We start from the raw sequence: 9,804 nt of genomic DNA on the forward strand, positions 1-9,804 counted from the left end.
ATGAAGTGTATTTTACAGTGAATGCAAGACTGTTCCAAAATCTCCCTCATCTCCCCACTCATCCCCTCCCCTCCAATTTAGAATAATGTCATCCCTTTGTTAAGCCCCTTGTGACCTGTATAAGAAAGGGAGAGGCTGCTCTCCCTAGTGAGATAATCACCCTTGAGGTTTCCCTGGAGCCTTCTGTTGCTATCACTTCAATAAAATGTTTAAACATGAAGTGTGGAGTGAGAAAATCAAGACTCCCCTACCATTGGCCAGTCACAATATGTACTTTTATTGTGGTATTCTTTGGAGCCAGATTAAGACACACTGCTATAGAATGTGTCTCTTGGTCCCAAGAATCTAAGTCAGTGACCCAAATTGGCATAATATCTTCTGTTCCATTCCTTTTTTTGAGCATTTGCATCTCCGAATGTGCAAAACCTAATTAGAGTTAGCTTCTATTCCTTTCATCACCCATATGTAGCCCCCAGTATCAGTCTTACTTGACAAGTAGTTCAAGGCCTTCCCACCTGGGAATCTGCCACATAACTGTAGATTCTGTTTGCTGATTGAAGATTTCTTTTTTTTTTTTAAAGGTCTTTTCTTTAATTTATGCATACAGAACTGGGGTACAAACCAGAGGTGGAGGTTCAGTGAGAGGATTAACCAGAGACAGAGTGGGGAAGAACAGGAAGATGGAGGAAGGACACTGCTGAGGGGAACAGTGGGCGGGTCAGGAGAGGTCTCCCATACCATGTGGATCATCCCCAGGACCGGGGATTGAACTAGAACTGCAGCAGCTGCGGCTTGCTTGCAGTACTGCATCCTAACCCATTGCACCACCAGGGAGGGCCCTGTAGGTTGAACATTTCTTACTGGCATTTTGCATGTGAGAGGGTGCAAGGAAAATACACCTAAATTTAGCCCATTTCTGTATTGTTGGTGCCCCTTATGTCTACTCATTTCATGAACCTAATTGACTACCTCAAGGAAGAGCATCATAAGGACCACTTGGGCCTCCCTGGTGGCAAAAGGGGTTAAGTCTCAGCACCATGAAGTTATCTGCAGCCACTGCAGCATCAGTTTGATCCCCAGCCAGGGAGCTGATCCACATAAGCGCAGCAGACCTCTCCTGTCTCGCCCACTGATCCCCTCAGCAGTGCATTTCAGTCATTCTACCTGTTCTGCTCCCCACTCTGCCTCTGATGGATCCTATCACACTGTCCCACCCCCACACCTTTAGCTTGTGCCCAGTTTTTGTATGCATAAATAAATCTTTGAAAAAAAAAATAAAAGAAGACCACTTAGCGATTCTACTGATGTTCCAAATAAAGGACTAACTTTTCCTGATGGGCCTCAACATGTCCTAATGCAACCCTCAGATTTCCAGAGAGTCATCCCGCATAGTGCCATCCCTTTATTAGGCCAGGATCCATTGCTCTCCTGGTTGACCATGTGGCCAGGTCATTGGCATCTGCCCACGGGTGAGTAAGAACCTACACATGAGGGCTTTTACAACTGTGCAATTAATCACTGTTTGGAAAACAGCATGCAATTCACCCAATCAGGTGATTTGTTTTTACCTTCCATCAGAGTTGTGGCTTTCTAATAAGATGTACATTCACTGTGAAACTGCTGCCCACAAACCAAGTATCTCTTTGGGGGTCAGTTGTAAGTTGTCCATAGGCCACTGCCCAAGTGACAATAGACTCTAGCTGCTCTTCACTCATTTCCAGTGACAGTCCTAGGGGAAAGATGTCTCACTGCTCCTAAGTACCCCTCATATTCCCCAAGCAACATAGGCCCTTATAGATCCTTTCTGGTTTTCATTATGCAACTCTTCTGAGCAATATCATTCCCATTAGGGTGTTTCAAATCTCTAATCCAAAATCCTGGCAGTCTGCTGAGAGACACATGGGTTTTTGCCATAAGCCCCACTTCATACTCTATTTTCTTTTTATAAAGATTTGTTTATTTATGCATACAGAACTAGGGTATAAGCCAGAAGTGCAGGGGCAGCAACAGAACAGGCAGATGGACAAAAGTACACTGCTGAGCAGAGCAACAGTGAGGAAGGAGTGTCTGCCAAGTCATGTGGATCACTTCCGGAGCTGGAGATTGAACTCCCACTGATGCAGCTGAGGCTAACTTGTAGTGTTGTGGCCTAACCTGTTGTGCCACCAGGGAGGAATCCCACTTCATATTCTTAAGTAGTACTATTACAGAGAATTTGTCCCTACCAGTGTCCAGGTTTTTATTCTACTTGTGGGCTCAGGTAATCTTACTGGTTTCATTTAGCATGGTCAGTAATAAATAATGCTAGAAAGATGGATTTACATGTCAACTGATTTACAGGGGTAGAGAAGGGAAACTTCCCCAATCAAATACAATTTCTGTCCCCTTAATACAATCAGGTAAAGTTGCCATAACTTCTTTACATAATGCTTGCTTTAAACATTCCAACTTTCACAATCCTCTCAACCATGACATTTCTACCTTCTCTCATTTGAATCATAACCTGAGATGGGTTTCAGTATCACAAATGAGGTTCTTTTTTTTTTTTTTTAAAGATTTATTTATTTATACAGAACTGGGGTACAGGCCAGAGATACAGAGGGTGAGAGGATTCACCAGGAACAGAGAGGGAATCAGAACAGGCAGATCGCCGAAGTACACTGCTGAGGGGAGCAGTGGGTGGGCCAGGAGAGGTCTGCCACGGCACGTGGATCTCCTCTGGGGCAGGTGGGGATTGAACTCATGCGGAAGTTTCTTAAGCTTCTTAGTGCAGTGCTTTAACCCGCTGTGCCACCAGGGAGGGCCCGAGGTTCTTTTTTTTATGATTTATTTATGCATACAGAACCGGGGTTCAGCCCAGAGTTGCAGGGGCGATGAGAAGATTCACCAGAGACAGACTGGGGAGCAGAACAGGCAGATATACTGAAGTACACTGCTGAGGGGAACAGCAGATGGGTCAGGAGAGGTCTGCCACACCATGTGGGTCACCTCCAGGGCGGGGATTAAATTCACACTAAGTGGTTGCGGTCAGCTTGCAAAGCTGTGCCCTAAGCTGTTGCGCCACAAGGGAGGAACCTATTTATCCAATTATTTACCACCAAGAGATTTCCACCCTTTTTTGGATGAGTTCTGTGACTCTTCTTTTTAGTTCCTCTTTTGTTTCACCCCTTTCAGTATTTGTTTCATTCACCTTCTTTATTTTTTAAGATTTATTTTATTTATTAATGCATACAAGAGCTGGGGTGTAGGCCAGAAATTGGGGTGGGAGGTGGAGGAGATGGTGAAAGGATTCACCAGAGGCAGAGTAGAGAGCAGAACAGGTAGAATGACTGAAATACACAGGGGAGCAGCGGACAGACCCGGAGAGGTCTGCTGTACCATGTGGGTCAGTTCCCTGGCTGGAAATCAAACTCATGCCACAGTGGCTGGCCATAGCTTGATAGCCCTGAGACTTTAACCCCTGCGCCACTATGGGCACCCCCATGTACCTTCTTAATGACCTTATAAATATAACTACCTCCTGGGAAGTGTGACTTCCTTGCGTCTCTGTCCATTTTCTTGTTTATTACCCTAATGTCTTTTCATGTCTGTAAGGCCAATGAGGAGAAGCTAGTTTAAGACTTCCTAGATCACTTTTCTGTTTTGCTTCAAAAAAGTTATACTAACACTTCATTCTTTCTCTCCCCAAACTACATTTTCATGAGATGGAATTCTTCCAGCAAATCCCACTTCTCTAACCTCAGCTTTTTTTTGTTCATATCCCTGCCATCAATTGCAATGTGAATATTGAGTCTTGCCTTCACCAACAATTTCCACACCAGTAGGGAATCTGAGAATTCAACTCCATTCTGATGCTATCTACCCACAAGTTAAAGGGTCAGTCTCCCATTACCTCTCTCTATTTCAGAGCCCCACCCACAAGTCAGTCCATTACTAGTGCTTTTGACCAACTACAGATTAAAGGACTCCACCTTCCCAATTCAATTAATTTACAGAATGGCTCACATAACTCAGGACACCTATTTACTCTCTAGGTTGCCAGTTTATTACAAATTATATTAAAGGATATGAATCAGCAGGAAGATGAAGAGAATTAGGGCAAGGGCCTTTAAAAAAAATAAATGGAGCCTTTCCTCATGGAGTTTGGGACCCAACAAGGCAGCATTTGGAAGGACTTACTTGGTTCCCCAAAGTGGAAGCCCTCTGAAATCCCTCCTTGTGGATTTTTGTGGGACTTCATTACTAAGGCATGACTTACTAAAGTACTGGTCACTGGCCATCAAACTCCACCTCTATTTCTGTTGCCCTCCCAGGAAATTGGGGTGAGATTGAAGGTTCGGGCTCTCTAATCATAAGGTTGGTTCCCTTAGCAACCATCCCTGTGTTTCGTGTTTACCAAATGTTGCCTCCACTAACATAGCAAAAGTCACTTTAAACACTTTGCACACTGTCAAGGCTCTGTCGGGGAGCTTTGAGATGGGAGCTCTGTGGATGAAGACCAAATATGTATGAGAAATATTTTTAGTATATGAGAGACCAACTATATATATATATATATGTGTATCTTATAAATCACAATAGGAAACCAAATTAAGAACATGAGAACCAATGTTTGATTCATTTTTTCATCCATGGTATAACCAACCTTTTCTTCATTGAACTAAAACCGTTATATAATCAGTATTTTTATGAATGAGGACATGTCAGAGTTTTACTCTTATAACCAGCCTCCTATCACTGAAATTGGTGTACCTGATTTTCAATGGCAAGTGTTCAATTAAGTGTTCACTGTTTTTGTACTCCTTGCTTGTGATCCTAACCTACATATTTGTGTGGAATTTCTAGAACTCTTTACTGTCCCACTACCCATTGTAGTTCATGTTCTTCTGCCTCTATACAAGCTAATATTTAAAGATTTTTATTTATACATTTTTGCATAGAAGAGCTGGGGTGTAGTCTAGAGGTACAGGGGAGGTGAAAGTATTCACCTGAGAACAGTGGGGTGCAGAACCGATGGATACACTGCGAAGGGGAGCAGCAGGTGAGACAGGAAGCATAGGCTGTGTCATATGTGGGCTAGCTCTCTGGCTGGGGGTTGACCTCAGGCCCTTGTGGTGATAGTGCTGAGACATAACACCTAGGCCACCAGGAAGACCCTACAGAAGCTAATATTTCTAATGAGATTATCTATAAATGTAAGTTGTCAGCATTTTGAATTAGTGAAGAAATGATCATTATGGAGCAAATCTACCTTAAGAATAAATATAGAGGCAGAAAGAGACAACAGTGAACTTTCTACCAGGTCAAACATACAAGTTACAGAATATAAACCTGTCCTATAGTCCTTAATTTTAAACCACTTAGTATGAGAAGCCCAAATCACTATGAATGTATTTGCTAAAAGAAAGACTAAAAATATTTTTTTTCAGTTGCCAGCCAATTGACTACTAATAGTAAGACATCGGTCTTGAAAATCTGTGTATGAGTTAGGTCTGTGGCTCAAATATTACCAATGGAACTAGTAGATTATATTATTCCTACCACATTTATCTTCCCATAATTAACTTTGTTTTTTATTAAGTTTTTTGTTTTTTACATCACTCTTCATTTTGTGCATTTTTCCATCTCAGTTGTAATCCCTATGGGCATAGTTAATTTAGAGAACTGTTATACTTAGTTTCACACTGATAATTTCTGGGTATCTTCTGTTACCGTACCACTGCAGATTCCACTATATTCACTTTCCCATGGAACACCTGGAGCGAAGAGAGGAAAAAGCTTCAATACGAGGAAGCTACAGTGTGGAATGTAACAGAGAAGTGAGAGGAGTGGAGTGTGAGGAAAGTTCAGTAGATTTGGGAATTGGTATCACTGAGCATTGGTAGAGAACAACTCCAGGAGAGAAGAGGATGGGACAGAGGAGCAGACACAGATGATGAGCCACAAAGGTAAACGTGGTGAGGGTGTGTGGCGGCACCCAGAGGAAGGTAAAGTCTTGGGTTTTGGGTTTTGAATGTAGCAATGGTTTGAGTATGGCTATAGGAAAAAATGTTTGAAAGACAAACCAAAGATGTAAATGGGGCAAACGAGAAAGAGCCAGGATCAGGAGTGCCAGCTGATTTCATACTTGGCCGGTCTTCCAGTGTTAGAAAGCTCACCAGAGTTCAGGCTGGCAAGAGGCACACTAGAGGAAAGTGCTCACTGAGTGACCTTAGATGCTAGTGTGGAAGAGAGGGAGCGGTTGAGGTCATTTTCCTGAAAGGCAGCAAGAGAAGAGGATAGAGATTTTGAGGAGTATGCTAATGATTCAGAAGTGTCTTTACAGCTTTATTAAAGTTTTTTTTTTTTAAAGATTTATTTATTCATTCGTACAGAACTGGGGTACAGGCCAGAGATGCGGAGGGTGAGAGGATTCACCAAAGACAGAGCGGGAAGCAGAACAGGCAGATCGACGAAGTACACTGCTGAGGGGAGCAGCGGGCGGGTCAGGAGAGGTCTGCCTCGCCATGTGGTCGCCTCCGGGGCAGGCGGGAATCGAACTCATGTGGAAGTGGCTTTAGTTTCTTAGTGCAGTGCTTTAACCCGCTGCGCCACCTGGGAGGGCCTATTAAAGTTTTTTTTTAATAATATAGTTTATTTTTACATCACTTTGTGCATTTTTCTGTCTCAGTTGTAACCCCTGTGGGCTTCCCATCACCAAATCACCCATGTGCCATCCTTTATTAAAGTTTGTATGTATATTAATACTGATCCAGAAAGGATCTAGAAATTTGTTTTTTTTTTTAATGCAAAACAAAAAGTTTATTATTGAACTGTATCACATAGATTATCTCAATGATATGTACCTGGAAAATACATTGTCAAAAGTGACTGGGGTGAGATGGGGTAGATGAGGTGGTAAATGGTATAAAAATATAAACTATATAAGAAAATTAATGTACAACAGCAGTAAGCTAATGGTCACTTCAATCATGACTCTAAGTTTACTTATTTTTTTATATTAATACAGATATTTCCATAAACCAAGAACAGAGATAAATATTATATATAATATAATATAAACTGAAGTACAGGCCAGAGGTGGGAGGATTCTCCAGTAACAGAGCAGGGAACACACCTGAGGTATGGCCAGATGTTGCGGGGAGGTGTGGGATTCACCAGAAACAGCGTAGGAAACAGAACAGTCGAATCTACTGAAATACACCGCTGAGGGGAGCAGCTGCCATGACAGGAGAGGTCTGCTGCTCCATGTGGGTCAGCTCTCTGGCTGGGGAAGGAACTCAGGCCCTGATGCTAGGGTTAGCTTGATAACCCTGAGCCTTAAACCCTGCACCACCAGGGAAACCCAGCTTTTATGTGATTTATAGACAAAGCCAGCACAGGGCCAAGTTTAAACCTAGCTTACAGAACTATGTGTTTGTGCATACGAACCGCACATCGAGGTTATTCATTTACTTCTTTCCACACATGCAAACTACATCTCAAGGCTACATGTTATCTTCTGGGCCACCTATGCTGGAAGGTCAAGGGGAAAAACAGCCTGAGAATCTTTGAGAAAATTGTTTTTCATGAACTCTGCAGTGACTATGCAGCTTAAGAAACAAATTCAGAAATAACTACTGGAAAAAAATGGGACTGTTTCCCATTGCCAGATAAATTCTACACTTCAAGTAAAGGTGCCGTAAAAGAGACAAAGCTAGAAAAGGGCAGCAGGTAATGTGAACTTCCACCATGTCAAACTGACAACTGTTTAATGACAGTAACTTATACATAAGGAAAATAGATTCTGCTCTTTAGAAAGAATGACATTACAAGATCATTCTTATAGACAAGCCTCTTAATAAAGTCTTAAATAGCTTTTAGAGAACATAATCATGAGGTGGGTAGAGAGAATGTATATGACACGCAAAAGGATTCCTCTGTATTATGACATCCTCTTCAAGTATGAACTGCTGTATAAAGCGAATTCTTTTTTTTTTTAAAGATTTATTTATTTGTGCATACAGAACTGGGGTACAGGCCAGAGATGCGGAGGGTGAGAGGCCTCACCAGAGACAGAGTGGGGAGCAAAACAGGCAGATCGACGAAGTTCACTGCTGAGGGGGGCAGCGGGCGGGTCAGGAGAGGTCTGCCACGCCATGTGGATCACCTCGGGGGCAGGCGGGGATCGAACTCATGCGGAAGTGGCTTAAGCTTCTTTGTGCTGTGCTTTAACCCGCTGCGCCACCAGGGAGGGCCCTAAAACGAATTCTTTTAACCAAATATTTATTTGCCACCATACTCACACAATAGTAGTATTTGTATGCAGAGGTTGAATTCATGCCAGTGAACAAACCAAGGGGAACACTGATTTGGAGACTTAAAAACACCCCTGCCAGTGGGCTGCTGATGTTGGGACCTACTCCAGCTTTCCACTGGGGGACAGCATATTAGCTATGGTTTCTTAGTGAGAAAGGGATTTTTTTTTTGGTGACGGCTAACATCCTGACTTGACTACAGCTGGAACAGAGTCTCTTGAAGTCACCAAAACATTATATTTGGACTTGATTTTCTTCTCTTTCCTTTTGACTGGGGATTTGACCTTCAATTTTTTCTTTCTTTTTTTTTAAGATTTATTTATTCATATAGAACTGGGGTATAGGCCAGAGATGTGGAGGGTGAGAGGATTCACCAGAGACAGTGAGGGGAGTAGAACAGGCAGATCAACGAAGTACACTGCTGAGGGGAGCAGTGGGTGGTCAGGAGAGATCTGCTGCGCCATGTGGTCACCTCCAGGGCAGGCGGGAATCGAACTCATGAGGAAGTGGCTTAAGCTTCTTAGTGCTGTGCTTTAACCCTCTGCACCACCAGGGAAGGCCCAATTCTTTCTTTTTAATTTCTTAAACTTTACTTTTTCTCAAAGTGAGTTTTCATCATTATCTTCACTCTCGTCAAAATCAGAATCCTCCCCAGTCTCTACTAGCTGCACAGTCTGGCTTGGAGTCACAGCACTATCACCAGCACTGCCATCCAGAAGAATCTTCTTCTGTTGTACTAGTTTTAGACTCTGCTTTTCTTATCCCTTAAACACCTTGAAAATCATCTTCCTAACTAATCTTACCCAAATCTACATCACCATTGGCTGCAATTAGAAATATGGGGGTATTTATTGTTTGTTTCTTCTTCAATATTACCTTGTTTTTCAATGCTTTCATCTTGAGACTTCTCCACATCGATGGTGACTGTGGAAGTTCTTTCACTGATAAGGCTAGTGTGACTTCTAAGTCTGTCTGGAAGAGCTTGTCATCTAAAGCCTTTTCTTAGGGATTTTCTCTTGTCCTGGATGTCTTCTTTCTGGAATTCTTTAATTTAGTGTTTGGTTTTTCTAACATTAACTCATCCAGAGTTGTTCAGAATTTCTTGTTTACAAGTGTGGTTGCAGAGGCAAAATCATCATTACTGTCAGAGCCAACAATTATAAATAATTTTCTTGGTTATTGTGCCTTATGACCACATCAATGTCCCCTTCAAGGAAGGAAACACAGCTCTCAAGTTCTTGTTGGCAACAGTCAGACCTAGAAATTTAAAAGTGGTTTCATTGGATCACTGCTAAAACTTCACAACTTCATGAAAATGGAATGGACAAATGCCATCAAACAGGCATTAAAAGTAGGGGAAGGGCCCTCCCTGGTGGCGCAGCAGGTTAAAGCACAGCACTGAGAAGCTTAAGCCACTTCCACATGAGTTCAATCCCCGCCTGCCCCGGAGGTGACCACATGGCGCGGCAGACCTCTCCTGACCCGCCCGCTGCTCCCCTCAGCAGTG

The 9,804-nt window shown here is 42.7% G+C and overlaps 1 pseudogene; it reads right to left on the reverse strand.

Moving 5' to 3' along the window:
• Positions 1-8,476: 8,476 nt before the first annotated feature.
• The window catches only part of LOC101621195, a 2,055-nt pseudogene continuing 727 nt past the window's right edge, over positions 8,477-9,804 (reverse strand).

The sequence above is a fragment of the Condylura cristata genome, unplaced genomic scaffold (assembly GCF_000260355.1).
Source record: "Condylura cristata isolate star-nosed mole 26May11 unplaced genomic scaffold, ConCri1.0 scaffold00023, whole genome shotgun sequence".
Classification (NCBI taxonomy): Eukaryota; Metazoa; Chordata; class Mammalia; order Eulipotyphla; family Talpidae; genus Condylura; species Condylura cristata.